We start from the raw sequence: 17,143 nt of genomic DNA, 5'->3' as shown, positions 1-17,143 counted from the left end.
CGATATGCATTTCCTTTGGAGTAAGCCACATGGAACTCAGTAGGGTTTACTTTTGAGTAAGCATGCATGGGATTGGACTGGTAGAGGTCAATCCCGAAATTGTCGAAGCACTCATTACACCGTGCTTCAACAGAATACATGCTGTGAAAATTTGCCGCTGATTGTAAATATGATTCGCTAATGTTCTCTGGGTTGAATGTACTGTGCTCTTTCCTCCCCCTTTCCATCTTTCCCCCTGCATGTAAATTGATCTACTGCGTCAAAACAGTACCATTTAAAACAAAAGGGGTTGATTTATAGCTGGTCCCTAGACTCATAAATCACACCTGCAGTGTGGTGCTCCAGAACCCCTGTGTTCTGCCAGCATTTACCTTTTATAAATGGTCGGGGCTTACCTCCCATTGTGATGGAGCCTAATACAATTGCATTCTTCTCTCCCAGCATTCCCTCTCATTATTCTCACTGGGGAATTCAGACCTCGATTTTGCATCCATGTCAGGTTTCTTTTCTTAAAAAGAAAAACGGGAAAAGAAAAAGGAATGTTGAATTAAGTATGTAAACTTGTATTTTGTAGCTCTGCCTACTCTCAGACACGTGAGGTTGGGCCTCCACCCCACCCCTTTGAGTTACCTAACAAGAGAGAGAGAGAAACAACAAACATATTATTTTACTGAAAAGGTAACTATTTTGAACAAAAGTGGCCGTATTTCAAAATATCACATGCAGAGAGTTTGCGATCTGCAACTAGCTGAGATACCTGCTTTGGCCTTGATGCCTTTACATGCTGGTATTTGACCCTGTATCTTTCCATTTCCTTGGTCCTATTAAACAGGTTTTACCTGCAAGGTGTGTAAGAGAAGTGGGGGGGTGGTGGATACCAATCTACTGGCCCTATCCAACCTTTTCTGTATTGTGTAACGCAATAGATAGTTGCTAGGCTCCTGAGAAATTTCTATCTGCTTTGGCACCAAGCATTTGCCCACCCAACTGCTGATAGTTTAGGAGCATTCCTCACACACAAATCAATGGGCAAGAACGTGTACAGTGGTACCTCGTCTTACATGCACTTCAGGTTACAGACTCCGCTAACCCAGAAATATTACCTCAGGTTAAGAACTTTGCTTCAGCACAACAAAGCGAACTGGACTCCTTGGCAGGTTTTGAATAAACATTCACAAACTTTTTATTGATAATAATCAGCTAAATAGTTTGAGGATCTATAAAACTTTGAAACATGCAGAAAACAGCATTCTTAGAGAAACCAAAGACTGGAACTGAGGGAAGTCGGGGGGGGGGGTGTGGGGGGGGAGGGAGGAAAGATGGGGGGGGAACAAGGATGATATGTTTTTGGATAATATGTCTTGTTATAATTTTGAATTAAATTTTTTTTAAAAAAGAACTTTGCTTCAGGATGAGAACAGAAATCGTGCTCCGGCGGCGCGGCTGAAGCAGGAGGCCCCATTAGCTAAAGTGGTGCTTCAGGTTAAGAACAGTTTCAGCTTAAGAACAGACCTCGGGAACAAATTAAGTACTTAACCCCAGGTACCACTGTATTTATTATTGCTACTGGTATTAAATTCACAGACCACTCATCAATCCACAAGAGCCCAGAGCAGTACAGGAGCCTAGGGCAGGCTTCATGGATGACCTGGCCAGGCTAACCAATATTCACCTTCTTACTATCTAAGACCTAAATGCTAAGGGTTATATCACAATGGCGGTATCCCTTCCTCTCCTTCCGCTCCCCCAAAATCTGTTCTGGAGGGTCCCCCAACCCTCTGGAATAAATTTGGAGGAAGTGTTGGGAACAGCAGGAGAGAAAAGAAGAGGGATTTTTGTTGTTGTGGAGACTGAAGTCTGCACCCCGTGGAAAAGCAGTGTTGGCTATAACTCTAAGTCCCCATTTCCCTGCTCTTCCAGCGGCAAAGGAATGCTAAGGCCTTCCAATGTGGCATTAGGTGTGTGCATTGTGTGTATGCCTTCAACAGCAAACAATCAAGTTTGTAGAGCATTCATCCTAATTTGTTTGCACAAAGTTTGCACAAAGGTTAGACAGTGTTGGCTATTTAGTGAACATTCCTTTTTATTTGTTTGCACTGTGGGAATTATACAATGTTGCATCAAGCATTACCCTATTATTATTATTATTATTATTATTATTATTATTATTATTATTATTATTGGTTCCCCTAGCCACTCTGGGTGGCTCCCAACAGAAAATTAAAAACATGATAAAACATCAAACATTTAAAACTTCCCTAAACAGGGCTGCCTTCAGATGTCATCTAAAAGTCAGATAGTTGTTTATTTCCCTGACATCTGATGGGAGGGCTTTCCACAGGACGGGCACCACCAGCAAGAAGGCCCTTTGCCTTCCTAATCACAAAAAGTGAGTTGGGGGTGTGGCTTTGTTGCTCCAAAGCACCAAATCAACTTTAATTGCGCAACCCAGCTCTTAAATAGCAACAGACTGGAAGCACCTCAGGAAACCTATGTACATGGCTTGTACCATGATGGAATCTCCTCTCATGTCAGTTTCAAAAGACTGGAACTGAAAAGCTAAGGAGCTGGGTACAGTACCCATATATATCAAGAAGCAAATTCTTTACTCAATAGAGGTCTTTAGCCTCCCCCCCCCCCCCGCCAACCATTCACACATTAAAATAGCAGCATTCCTCTGCATTCTTCAACATGAATGAGTGGGGCCAGGGGCAGAGAGCTGAGCGAAGGATTTCCCTTACTCCTTCCCCCATTTAATTGACACATGAAAAAGATAGTCCAGCTAATCTCTAAAAATGGTAATCCTTACAGTCTGAAATTGTTTTAGAAGCAAATCCAGGCGCCCTGACAAGCAGGCTGAAAGGCTTTAATTGAGCAATGGCCTGGATCTGACCCTTATCCCGATCTCAGGGCCTACCATACGTGCTCCAGAAGGGCTATCCAATAGCGAAGCAGGATTCCATACTCGGCATTCCATTTCACTTACAAAATCTTTATTCGGGAAATTTGTTCTCTCAGCTATGGTGATGGGAATACACTGGGGTTTTGTTTGTTTGTTTGTTTGTTTTGCTTATTTAGACTTCTATGTCAGAAATGGCTCATTCCAGATTCTGCGTTCGGGCATTGTAACACGGCTGATGTATATATCACACGCAGGGCCGGATTTAGGTTTGATGAGGCCCTAAGCTACTGAAGGTAATGGGGCCCTTTATATGTCCAGCTGTCCTTTGTCAACAACAAATTGTCGCTGTTTTTTGGGTTGAATAAATGCTATATGGTAATTTATGGACCTAATAGGTATCTAAAGCCATTTGCACATGCAGAATATAGGCACCCTATATATAGAAATGAGCAAACCAGTGATATTTTAGGGAGCAGGCTAGCAGGCGGGGCCCATTATTAACATCACAGGAGCCTAAAAAAGGTAATCTCACACACAAAAATCACCAAAAAACAACAACAACATCAAAAATTAATCGGACAGTTATGATGAGAGTGCATGTCGGATCTCGTCTTCAGTTTTCCTTTTTCTGTGAACCGTCCCTTGGAGCTCTCCGGGCCCCAAGCTGTTATTTGGCTCTGCTCAATGACCCTCCCTTGCATCGTGGTGTTCACCTTCTGTTGTCGGATATATCGGTCTTTATGCCTCTGTGCTTTTATGTTTGTACATACTTTATGGGCTAATAGCCGTAAATAAATAAATAAATAAATAAATAAATAAAGGTACCCCTGCCCGTACGGGCCAGTCTTGACAGACTCTGGGGTTGTGCGCCCATCTCACTTAAGAGGCCAGGGGCCAGCGCTGTCCGCAGACACTTCCGGGTCACGTGGCCAGCGTGACAAAGCTGCATCTGGCAAGCCAGCGCAGCACACAGAAACACCGTTTACCTTCCCGCCAGTAAGCGGTCCCTATTTATCTACTTGCACCCAGGGGTGCTTTCGAACTGCTAGGTTGGCAGGCGCTGGGACCGAGCAACTGGAGCGCACCCCGCCGCGGGGATTCGAACCGCCAACCTTTCGATCGGCAAGCCCTAGGCGCTGAGGCTTTTACCCACAGCGCCACCCACGTCCCTCACAGGAGCCTACACAATACGAAACACTGTTGCTGTATGTAGGTTTTATTTTATTTGGTTTTTTTTATCTTATATTTGGAAATGTACATCCAGTTGTTGCTTTTTCTTTAATTTTGGGGGGGGGGGCCAAGAGAGTGGGGCCCTAAGCTATAGCTTGTTTAGCTTATATGTAAATCTGGCACTGATCACATGCACCATGTAGACGTTGCTTACAGCTCCTCTGCCACTATTGCCCCAATATGTCTTCCAAGCTGCATGGGATTATAAAAATGCCTGGCACACTTTATCACTTAAAGTGAAACCGAGAGGGGTGAATAATTTGCCATAATGTAGATTCCGTCACATCTGCACAGCAAGGTACAGATCTAGATGTAGAGATATCCCTGAGAAGGACCATACAGTATGTGCAGTGATGGCTGGATACTGAGTGACTGAGTGGGAAGACTAGGAAAAGGCTGGGGACAAGAAAATCCTGAATACTGACTGACAGAGGCTCTACAGAGTTTCAGGCAGGGATCTCTTCTCCTACCTGGATGTGCTGGGGAATGAAACTAGGACATTCTGCACTCAAAGCAGATGTTCTACCATTTTGCTATGCCCCTTCCATAGGCCTCAGGAAATTATATCCTTCCTAGAATCAGTCTCCACTAGGGATGGGTGAAACTGAAAATTTTTGTTTCTCTCGGTTTCTCATTTTTCCAGTATTAAATTCAGTCATCCACATTTTCACACCAGTCACTGGGGTTTGTTTTTTTTTTCCATTTCATGACAATTCATCAGCGTTTTAGTGCAAATTTACCATGACATGCATATTTTTGCAAAGCAGCTTTCCCTTATATAGTGCATTGTATATATCATTTTCACTGCTTTTCTGTGCACCTCTCCCCTATTGTGTGCATTCTTGCACACATTGCTTGTCTGGAGAACTGCAGTGCAAAATTCAGAGAAGTGGGGGGGGGGGAGAGAAAGTGCCTGATGTGAATGATGCACTGGTCACGAGCAAACGCTTACCTGTGGAGGTGTTATATGCAGCCAAAATCACTTTTTAAAAGGCATTTAATCTTTATACAACTGCTCTGTGAGCCTTTTGTTTTATTTCAACAAGTGATCCCTTTGGCAAATTTGGACTTGTGTTATATCCTTGGAGAGGGAGTTTGGTAGATAATTGTCATATTATCACCACCATTAATTTCAAGGCTTGGTTTAGAATTGAAAAAGCTGTTGCACCTTTAAGGATTGATAAAGCAGAAATTCAGACTGAAGTGGCACTGTGAACTTCTTCAGAACAAGTTGTGTTTGTTTCCTTTTAGCACAGAAGTGGCATAGCAGTGTAGACTCCCTAGAGATGCCACAGCTATTTTCAGTGGTGACAGGCACCCACCCAGAGCATGACTTCTAACCTGTTCAAACCTCTTGGAATACTAAGCAGAAACTCTTCCTCCATAAAGCAAACGGAACAAATAACACACTCACCCTTTTATTCCTGTAGCATCTGCCTCTCTTTCTATGGCATGCCAGCTTTGCAAGCTGATCGTGTGGTTTTCCACTCATAGATTTCAAGGGGAGCTGGATTAGACCAAATATGCTCTCAATCTGGGGCATGAGATTCCGCAGGGAACTGCGCATTTAAACCAAGGGCGATATACAGCATCTAATTAGAAATGAACAACAATAGAAGAGCAATGATTCATCCTCAATACATTATGATAACTCTTATTAGGGATGCAAAGCCATCTCATCTATGCTTTGGTTATCAACTCAGAAATTATGAAGTAAATTAGGTCTTCAGCAAGCTGGTGTAATACTGGGGGGAGGAGGCGTGTGTGTGTGTGTGTGTGTGTGTGTGTGAGAGAGAGAGAGAGAGAGAGAGAGAGAGAGAGAGAGAGAGAGAGAGAAATAAAAATCAAGCATATAAAATGTTATTTTACATTAAATGAACCTGCTCGATAGGAGCAAGGAATACATCTACGAACTGCAAAAACATGTTTTAAAGGCACAGGAAATTGTTTATGAAGTTCAAATGGAAGTTTGAATGTGTATTAAACAACCACAATTACCCTAGTAGATGGCAGGATCCAGACTCAATCCAGACTGAACGCAGCATGTTGAGGATGAACGTGAATAATTCCAGATTGTGCAAAGACTATATTTTTTGTGTTACCGACAAGTTAATGCATATGCAGCATGAGAGTAGAAGTCTATCCCTCTTCCAGGATTTCTGGAATTTGTAGCTGTTTGGGGGGAATAAGGGCGGGTGGCACTGTGGGTTAAACCACAGAGCTTAGGACTTGCCGATCAGAAGGTCGGCGGTTCAAATCCCCGCGATGGGGTGAGCTCCCGTTGCTCGGTCCCTGCTCCTGCCAACCTAGCAGTTCAAAAGCATGTCAAAGTGCAAGTAGATAAATAGGTACCGCTCCGGCAGGAAGGTAAACGGCGTTTCTGTGTGCTGCTCTGGTTCGCCAGAAGCAGCTTAGTCATGCTGGCCACATGACCCGGAAGCTGTACGCCGGCTCCCTCAGCCAATAAAGCGAGATGAGCGCCACAACCCCAGAGTCGGCCAACTTGTTGTGGGGATTCAAACCGCCAACCTTCTGACCGGCAAACCCAAGAGGCTCGGTGGTTTAGACCGCAGCGCCACCCGCGTCCCTGCATTATAAATATAATGAATAATAAACCAACAGATCCTAAGGAAATACAGAACTGCATTATTTTGCCAACTATGTAGAATAACTTCTTTTCCATTGTCCTCTCATCAACACATTGTTAATTCTTGCATACTGTTTCATTGTCTTTATGGCAATAATTGCAAACCTGGCTCTCCTTGAACTATGACTCCCATCCTAGTTGACCACTGACCATTTTGGCTGGGGCTGAAGTGAGTTGGGTAAAACAACATTTTGAGGTCCCCATGTTGGTTACCCCTGCTTTATAGCACTGAACTACTCGACTGGATCTGTGAATGAAATATGTCTATTGCCGTGGTTCCCAACATGGGGCACACACCCCACGGGGGGCAATTTGATTTTTAAGGGGGGCAATTCGAGAGTGAGTTAGACCAAGCTAATGGCCTCTTAGGCTTCCTCCACGTGAATATGAGCTCACTTTTTGAAAAATAAGAATTATATGTCACAGGGGGGCATCGGGATTTTAGAGATCCTTAGGTGGGGCATGGCCAAAAAAAAGGTTGGAAAGCACTGGTCTATTGCAAGACAAATCATCTACTGATAGTGATCATCTACAAGTCAGGCACCATAAAAAATATTTTTGTACAAATGCATTTCCTTCTCTGCATCGATTCTGACCGGGCTATAAATGAGGTGCCGAGAGATTTGCAGAGATTCTTTTTTATAAACTGAATATTACAAATATATAAGCATTTGCACATGTTTATGCCACATACTTATATTATGGGAAAAAACATATTTGACCTGCTTCCATAATGCAGTGCTAATAAAATCTTTTAAAACAACAGGCTTCAAGAGGGATTTGCAACACGAATGAATGGTTGTCTTGTGTAATTGTGTTAGTTTTCTTGGTTATAGTACTACTGCTTCTGTCTTTGTTTCCGACGTCCTTTTACACTGCATTACTTGTGGCATTACACAACTGTAGCTTTTTGATCAATATGCTCCCATGTCACACTTAATTTCACTCACACCAGCAGATGTGGTGTGATACACGGCATGTCACCATCACCACCCTTTATGCACACATGTGCTTCTGCCCCCCCCCATGCATCACATGTGTAAATGGCAGGAAAGAACTGCATGCTGGGATACCATCCCAATCTTCATCCTGCGATTTTCCAGGTTAACGGAGATGGAAGCCATTTTATTTTCCTAGAAGCGGTTAACAGGGAAATGAGTGCTTAACATCCACTAGTCACAGAAATGGCAATATTCTGCCTCCCTCACAACGCTTTGCAATACTCGCAAACCTGCACGGCATGAACAAAAGATGGCCCACTTGCGTTTCCCAACTTATTTTTAGCCCCAAGTTCAGTTCCAATCTTTTTATCTTTTGAAATCATGAATTTCCAGTATGACAGATAAGAGATCAGATATGTGTGGAGTTTTTACCCATCTCTTCAAAAGGAGAGCTGCTGACTGTCTACTGTATTATAATGGAAGTGGCGCTTGAATAACAATAGAAGGAACAGGCCTATTATTGCCTTAAGCTATAATTAGTTTTCTGTCAAAGAAGTAAGCAGATTTCAATCAGAACTGTGTGTTTTTTCTAAAAAGAAAAAGGGGGGGATTCAGGATCTTTGCAGCAGAATAAAGTGATTAATTCTCCTCCTGCAGAAGTCATACCCCCTAGATTGCTTTTACGGGCCTGTACAAATGTATAGAACTTTTACACATTTCTAGAATGAGAGTTGCTGTTGTTGTTGTTGCCTACTTAACTGTCACAGCTATCCACAAAGAATCCTGGGATCTGTAGTTTTGTGAGGGTGCAGAGAATTACCTGATAAAGATCCATAATGTCCCACACAGAACTACTGTTCCCAGAGTACCAAGAGAGCGAGAAAGAGAGAAATCAATGTTCGAATCAATTTAAATTTGGGGAGCGTAGGGACACCCTTAGTGACACAGGTGGAATCTTTTGTTGTTGTTTAGTCTTTTAGTCGTGTCCGACTCTTCGTGACCCCATGGACCAGAGCACGCCAGGCACTCCTGTCTTCCACTGCCTCCCGCAGTTTGGTCAGACTCATGTTCGTAGCTTCGAGAACACTGTCCAACCATCTCTCCTCTGTCGTCCCCTTCTCCTTGTGCCCTCCATCTTTCCCAACATCAGGGTCTTTTCCAGGGAGTCTTCTCTTCTCATGAGGTGGCCAAAGTATTGGAGTCTCAGCTTCAGGATCTGTCCTTCCAGTGAGCACTGAGGGCTGATTTCCTTAAGAATGGATAGGTTTGATCTTCTTGCAGTCCATGGGACTCTCAAGAGTCTCCTCCAGCACTATAATTCAAAAGCATCAATTCTTCGGCGATCAGCCTTCTTTATGGTCCAGCTCTCACTTCCATACATCACTACTGGGAAAACCATAGCTTTAACTATACGGACCTATAAAAACCATTCTGAAAATGGTATTTTTTAAAGCGTTTTTAAAAATACATTGAATTTTCCATAAGGCTCACAATCGCCATCTGGTGTCACATTGTATGTTGCACTTAAAACACACTTAAAATGTTTTATTTGCAAAGTTCAGGTCTTGGGAAAGGCAGGGCAAACAGGGGTAGAGAAATGACTGCCAGGTTGTAAATGGATTCCAATGCCTTAAATATTTCAGAGTTTATAAATGCTGAAAGGCAGCAATGAAATCATGGATCACTAGGAAGTACGAAGGAAAGAAAACTTTTGTTGTTGTTTAGTCGTTTAGTTGTGTCCGACTCTTCGTGACCCCATGGACCAGAGCACACCAGGCACTCCTGTATTCCACTGCCTCCCACAGTTTGATCAAACTCATGCTGGTAGCTTCAAGAACACTGTCCAACCATCTCGTCCTCTGTCGTCCCCTTCTCCTTGTGCCCTCCATCTTTCCCAACATCAGGGTCTTTTCCAGGGAGTCTCATGACGTAGCCAAAGTATTGGAGCCTCAGCTTCAGGATCTGTCCTTCCAGTGAGCACTCAGGGCTGATTTCCTTCAGAATGGAGAGGTTTGATCTTCTTGCAGTCCGTGGGACTCTCAAGACTCTCCGAAAGAAAACTGGTGTGTGGTTTTTTGCAGGGACTGAAACTTGAGAATGGAGACCTTCATCTCTCTTCTGCCAGCTCCTTTGCTAAAATATTAGTTTAATATTATTTGAGAGATTCATCTCCTTCTCACCCTCCTCTCCCCTCCCTGCTCTTTGTTGGCATCTCATTAGAGCCCATTAGTGCAATACTTGTTACAGTTCATTTAGGGAGGGGGGGAAATCATTAAACACATGTCACTTCAAAACTGTGCGACATAACATGAAATTGAAATGACCTTCGTTCTGGCACGGAGCAGCACTGACTTAGAGAGAGCACTCCTGAATTCTAAAAAAAAATATAAAAAATGTTACTTAGCCTGATAATAGAATTCCAGCAACATGCCAAGACAGTGACGACCATTACCTACTGCTTGATAGCAGAAGTCTGCAGATTTCAGCTAGAACAAAGGCATTAAGGGTTAGTAACCTTTCCTTGTGAATCTGAACTAGAAAGGGGTGATGTAATGGTTCAAGGGGTTGCTCGTGCGTAAGCAGGTACCTATCTCCCCGGCTGGGTGCAAACACCTGGCTGGGTTGCCAAAGTGAACCTTTTTCTGTCCGGACAGCCACTCACCTGTGGCTGACTCAATCGCTGGCAGAATCCGTCAGTGGGCGTTTCTTAAACTTCTTCCAGCAAATAAGTTCTTTGACGCCTAGTCTCCGCCTACCTTCTCTGCGCAGAAGCCTTCTGCGCAGGGAGGGCGTGGGCAACGGAGGACCCCTACTCTCCCCGCTGGTCCCCGGCAAGGAGTCATGAGACTGCCTCGCCACTTCCCCTAGCTGCCCCCCTTCTCCACTGGTGCTACGCTGATTCTCTTCCCCAGAAGATGGGCTGCTCCTCCCGATCCCTGGACGCTCTCTGGAATCCCTCTGGCTTTTGCTCTCCCCCTCCGGCACTGATGGCAGTTCCCTGACAGGTGAGGAGAATTGCAGGGGGGACTGGGAAGGAATATAACAGAGAGAGGACAAGGATGAAATTAAGAGTCTCCAAGCTGTTTTTACACCATGCAGTTAAAGAATCCTGGGAACTGTTGCTTGTTAAGGGTGCCGGGAGCTGTAGCTCTGTGAAGTGTAAATCAGGATTCTCGGGGAATGATAACCGATTTAAAGGCATGGTGTGTCCGCGGCTTCGATTGCAGGTTTTTATTCTAAATTTAACGTTGCGGTTGCTTCGATTTGTGTTATAGGTTTATTATCGCATTTTTATCTGAAATATACTCGGAGTTGAGTGTGGATTTCATGCTCTTTATCCAGCTCATAGTGGTGAGGAGGAATGGAAGTTCCCCCAGAATGTCTGCTTTATATACATTATTTACACAATGGGCCCCACGTGATTGGCTAATTCCGGGATTCTCCTGTAAGCCAATCAGGTCGCGGATTCACTTCCACCTGGAGCTGGATTGGGTGGCTCCTGTGGACCAATCAGACTGCTGCATTCTGGGTCCTATTGTTCTAGGACCAATCAGACTGCTGCATTTTGGATCCTATTCAGCTCAGTACATAACATTGTCTATAACCTTTACCTCAAGAGGAGCTCTGGGAACTGTACACAGCCTGTTACTCCTCACAGCAGCCTATGGGGTGGATTAGGCTGAGAAACAGTAACTGGCTTTCCGCAAACAAATCAGGATGACTGTTCAATAAGCAGGTCATCTGGAAGCAACCCCAAGTTGTAACACTCTCAACACAACACCACACAGGCTTTTATTATCGTTGCATGCAGCGCATTGGAGATCGCCTTGGGCACTGGGAAATGTGGAAATATGATTTTTGATTTCGTAAAAAAAAAAAAGAACAAATGAATGAGGCTATAGATTTAAGCCCAACAATCAATTGTGCCGATAGTCCTCATTTGATTAGACTAAAGTTGTTTCCACATGGGAACACTTTAGCACTCTGGAAGCTTTGATTTTTCTCAATAAGCTGGAAGAGAAAGAACAATAGCGGTACCAAGTAGTATTTAATATAATGCCCTATTATTTCCTTCCCCCATGCCCAAGTTCCTTCTACAATGTTTACCCACAGGTGATTCCCACATGCTAAAAGTCCTTTTCCAATTATAATTAAAAGCTTCCGGTTTGTTGATTTTGCCCATTTTATTGCTTCCTGTTCTGTGTGGTTGTGTGATAAGTGACAAATTACATTAGGGATTGCCAACCTGGTCCCCACAGGTGCCATGACACCTGTGAAAGCCTTCTTTGGCATGCCTGGGCATCATGGAGAGAAGCAGCACTGACTATACTCTTTCTAATTTTGTGTTATGCCACCCAATGGCAGCCATGTTGTGTTATTCCACAACTCCATGGCAGCCATTTTGTGAATAGCACCCACAGCACTTTTCCAAAATTCAAAATGTACCCACTGGTCCAAAAAGGTGGGTGATCCTTGCTATACATGTTTACTTAGAAGTAAGCCCTACTCACGTCTTTGAGACTCCCCAGAAAACGTGTTTAGAATTGCAGCCCGAATTGCCCCTTATTAATTAGCTTCCGATCCATGCTGGGAAAGGTGTTAATTACTGGTTTCTTTGCATTATTTTTATTTTATTTCTTTGCACTTAAGCAATTAACCCTGACTTGCTAATTAGAATCATCTGTCTATGGAATTATATGGTTGAGAAAATGGCATAAACCCTAAATCTCCTGTCTAAATCTTAACACGGGTAAATCATGGAACGGTTTGGTGATGAGCTGGCAAAGGTGGAATAGGAGCATTGAGTCTTCAGGGGGATATTCCTTTTTTAAATAAAACATTTAAACACTGCTTTTCAGGACAGCTGTCCTCACAAGGCAGGATGTGAGGAAATGGACAGAATACAGCATGAGGGCAAAGTGAGGTGATATTGTAGGTGTGAAGTTTCCAATGAATGCATTTATTCTGTGTTTATAACTACGTTTAATAACTATCCACCTGTAGACTGCAGGACCATTTAAATAAAAAAGCTAAATCTAGATGTAATAGTCACTGTACGCCATATTCAGAGTAGCGCCACTGAAATCAATAACTTGCCTATTAGGTTTACTGAGTCTCCTCTTGAGTATGACTAACATTGAATATATCACCCATAGTCTCACTTGGCACCCATGTGTGGGTGCCCTTTTTATTTCTTGGTATCTGTTCACTGGTTTAAACCATAAAAACAAATCAATACATTACTCTCATACAATTGCAGTGCACTACTAACCCCTGATCTGTTCTGCTGGAGAAGGTTCAGATGTGGCAGAGATGAGCCATCACCAGACTCAGCTATACAGGTGCAAATAAAACGTTTCAAGTGTGTTGTAAAGTGCAATATACAAATGTGACACTAGATGGCGACAGTGAGCTATGGCAAATTCAATGTATTTTTTTCCCCAAAACTTTTTTTAAAAAAGCATTTTCACAGCGTTTTTTTTTTTTTTTTTTTAATTCTTTTTATTGAATTCCTTGTTACAACACAAAAAGAAAAAACAAACACATTCAAACTATAAAGAAAAAGTGAAAAAAAAAGAGTGAAGAAAGAAAGAAAAAAGAATTAAGAAAAAAGGACAAGAGAAAAAAAAAAGCTACAACCAAAAAACATTAAAACCATACCTTCCTTCCCTACTGATTACGGGTATTTACTTTCAGTAGTTTCATTTTTGCGCTGGTATACAAAAGATTTTTTCTAACTTACACATCGGAGATTTTATAACAAACCTACTGTATTTGGTAAGTTTTTAAAATTGCCTTCAAAATAAACCATAAACTTGTTCCAATCCTCTTTTATCTTTGTATTTCTGTGATTTCTAATCCTTTGTGTCATCTTTGCCAGTTCAATAAAGTCGTATAATTTTAATTGCCAATCCCTCAACGTTGGAAGATTTGTGCTTTTCCAATTTTGAGCGATTAGCATCCTGGCCGCTGCTGTTGAATATTGAAATAGAGTTTTATCTTTGTCCTGGATTTCTTTCCCAACCATTCCTAGTAGAAAGGCCTCTGGATTTTTAGGGAATGTGTATCTAAATATCTTTTTTAGCTCATTATATATCTGGTCCCAAAACTTTTTAATTTCATCGCATGACCACCACATATGAATAAAATTACCCTCTTTTATTTTACATTTCCAGCAAGCCTTGTCTGCAGTCTTGTACATTCTACTTAATTTTTCTGGTGTTAAGTACCATCTATAAATCATCTTTTCCAAATTTTCCCTAATTGCCGCGCTTGCCGTAAATTTTAATCCTTCATTCCACAATTTTGACCATTTTTCGTATTCTATGGTGTGCCCCAAATCTATCGCCCATTTAACCATAACTTCTTTAATCTCTTCATCTTTTGTTTCCCATTCCAATAGTATATTGTACATCTTAGATAATATCTTTGATTTGCTTTCAATTACTTCAATTTGAAATTTGGACTTCTTTTCATTCATTCCTGTTTTTTTATCTTCTGTCCATTTTGCATTGATTTGATGATACTGTAGCCAGCCCTCCAACTTCTCCTTTAGTTCTTCATATGGTCTTAGCTTCCAGCTGTCTTGAGTTCTTACTAATAGATCTTCGTATGTCAGTTTTCGCTCTTCCATGTTCCTTCTTTTTATGGACACGATATCTGTGGGGGATAGCCACCAAGGTGTTCTCCATTCCAGCAATTTCTTATTTTTTTCCCAGACTTCATACAGAGGTCCTCTAATAATATGACTCGAGAACCCTTTGTGTACTTTTTCTTTATTAGACCAGAGGTAGGCATGCCAGTTAAATCTATTGTCGGCCCCTTCCAGGTCTAATAAGTCCGTGTCTTCTAAGGTTATCCAGTCTTTAACCCAGCAGAGACAAGCCGCTTCAAAGTATAATTTTAGATCAGGAACTGCCAGTCCTCCTCTCTCCTTTCGATCTGTTAGTAATTTATATCTGATCCTTGGCCTTCTTCCCTGCCATATAAATCTTGAAAGGGTCTTCTGCCAATTCTTAAATACTTTAGTCCCTCTGATGATAGGTATATTTTGAAATAGGAACAGCATCCTAGGGAGTATGTTCATTTTTATTACTTCCATCCTGCCTAGCCACGAAAGATTCACTCTATTCCAAACATCCAAGTCCTTTTTCACTTTATTCCATGTTGGCGTGTAGTTGTCCTCAATTAGGTTTATATTTTTATGTGTAAGCCAGATTCCTAAATATTTTAATCTCTTAGCCACTTTGATTCCATATTGTCTCTCTAGTCTCTCCTTCGCGTCGTTACTCAGGTTCTTCGTCAACATTTTTGTTTTGGTTTTATTCAACTTGAAACCCGATATTTTGCCATACTCCTCCATGATCTCTAATACTTTGCCCATGCATTCTTGCGGCTCTTCTAGGGATAGCATCAGGTCGTCCGCATAAGCTTTTAATTTATACTCTTTAAATCCTATTTTAATCCCTTTTATCTCCATTTCTGACCTTATTTTATTCGCCAGGACTTCCAAAGCTAAGATGAACAAAAGCGGGGAGAGGGGGCATCCCTGCCTTGTTCCTTTCTCTATTTTAAATCTATTCGTGAGGTTGTTGTTTATTATCAATTTGGCGTGTTGATTTGAGTATATTGCTTGTATACCTTTCAGGTATTCACCCTCGATCCCTGCCTTTTCCATCGATTTTAGTAAAAACCTCCAGGAGACGTTGTCGAACGCCTTTTCTGCGTCTATAAAAATCAGGGACGCCGGTATATTGTTGTTAAGCTCCAAATATTCAATTAAGTTAATGACGTGCCTCACATTATCTTTCAGATATCTGTTTGGGAGGAAGCCCGCTTGGTCTTTGTGGATTAACTTTGTTAAACATTTTTTCAGTCTGTTGGCCATTATATCCGCATATATTTTATAATCGTTGTTTAATAGCGATATTGGCCTGTAGTTCTTCATGTTTAATTTATCCGTATCTGGTTTAAGGATTACAGTTATAAAGGCTTCCTTCCATGAATCGGGTATTTTCCCTCCTCTTAGGATGCTATTCATGGTTTCACAGAGAGCTTGTGCTAATTGCCCTCCCAAAACTTTGTAATATTTGGCCGATAACCCATCCGGGCCTGGTGCTTTCCCCAATTTCATTTTTTTTACCGCATTCTCAATCTCCTCGATCCTAATAGGGCTATTTAGTTGTATTCTTTCTTCTTCTGTAATAGTTTTCCCTGTGCAATTCTCTAAATATTTTTCTATTTGATCTAGGTCTTCTTCTCCTTTTTTATATAACTCCTCATAGAATTTGAGAAATTTTTTTTGTATTTTTTTTGGGTCTACTATTAATTCTTCTTCTACCATTATTTTATTTATGACGTTCTGCTTCTGTCTTTTCCTCAATTGCCAGGCTAAGAATTTTCCGGTTTTGTTCGCCGATTCAAAATATCTCTGCTTCATTAGCTTGAGTTTCCATTCTATTTCTTCGTTCGTTAATATTGAGTATTGTCTTTGTAGTATTTTTATTGATTGTAGGCTTTGCTCATCTTTCGGGTGTTCTAACAATTTCTTCTCATGCTCCCTTAACTTGTTAAGTATTTCATCTGTCTTTTGCTGCCTTATTTTTTTCTTGTGGTTGTTTTGCTGGATGAAGAAACCTCTTAAAACCGCCTTGCTGGCGTCCCAGACTGTTTCTATTTTTGTTCCTTTATGGAGGTTCAAGTCCCAATATTCTTTTAATGTGGCTCTAGCTTTTTCAATGACCTCCTCGTTGTCCAACAGAGAATCATTCAGTCTCCATCTGAAGCCTCCCCTTAATTCTCCTTTTATTTCTAAAGTTATTGAATTATGGTCGGAGAAAGTTCTCGGTTGGATTTCACATTTTATCACTCTTAGGGTAATTTCTCTTGAGGCCCATATTTGATCTATTCTTCCCCAGCTTTTATGTGCTTCTGAAAAGAAGGTGAACTGTTTTTCTATTGGATGCATATGTCTCCATACATCCGTTAGGTCCATGTTCTCCTCCAATTCTTGAAATGATTCCGGTAACTTTCCTTGTTTTCGTTTTCTCTTTTCTGTCTGTCTGTCCATTTCTAATGTCGGCACTGCATTAAAGTCTCCCAATAATATCGTCTTGTTATTTCCTAGTTCCAGTAACACTTGTTCCAATTTTTTGTAGAACTCTGATCTATTTGTATTTGGGGCATAAATGTTTACTACGTCGATCTTTTCTCCTTGAAAGCTTATTTGTACCCCCAATATCCTTCCTTCTTCGTCCTTATAGATCAGTTTAGGTTCCCATTTTTCATTAATATACGTTGCCACTCCCCTTTTTTTCTCTCTCCCAGAGTTTATGAATTCTATTCCCAGGTTCTTATTTACTAATACATGTTTGTGCTTTTTGGCTACATGAGTCTCTTGTATACAGATTACATCCAATTTTT

General features: G+C 41.6%; 1 long non-coding RNA gene across 4 annotated transcripts in view; it reads right to left on the bottom strand.

The window, feature by feature from the left end:
• Positions 1 to 17,143, bottom strand: part of LOC114593770 (uncharacterized) — a 47,378-nt gene that overhangs the window by 11,135 nt on the left and 19,100 nt on the right. For all 4 annotated transcript variants that reach the window (XR_003705776.2, XR_013392360.1, XR_013392361.1 and 1 more), the window contains 2 exons: positions 5,547 to 5,724; positions 396 to 508 (listed from right to left, as the gene is read on the bottom strand). This is a non-coding gene — a long non-coding RNA (uncharacterized LOC114593770). The remainder of the gene's footprint in view (positions 1 to 395; positions 509 to 5,546; positions 5,725 to 17,143) is intronic.

Source organism: Podarcis muralis, chromosome 3, assembly GCF_964188315.1.
Source record: "Podarcis muralis chromosome 3, rPodMur119.hap1.1, whole genome shotgun sequence".
Classification (NCBI taxonomy): domain Eukaryota; kingdom Metazoa; phylum Chordata; class Lepidosauria; order Squamata; family Lacertidae; genus Podarcis; species Podarcis muralis.
This window is presented reverse-complemented; position numbering and strand designations above follow the sequence as displayed.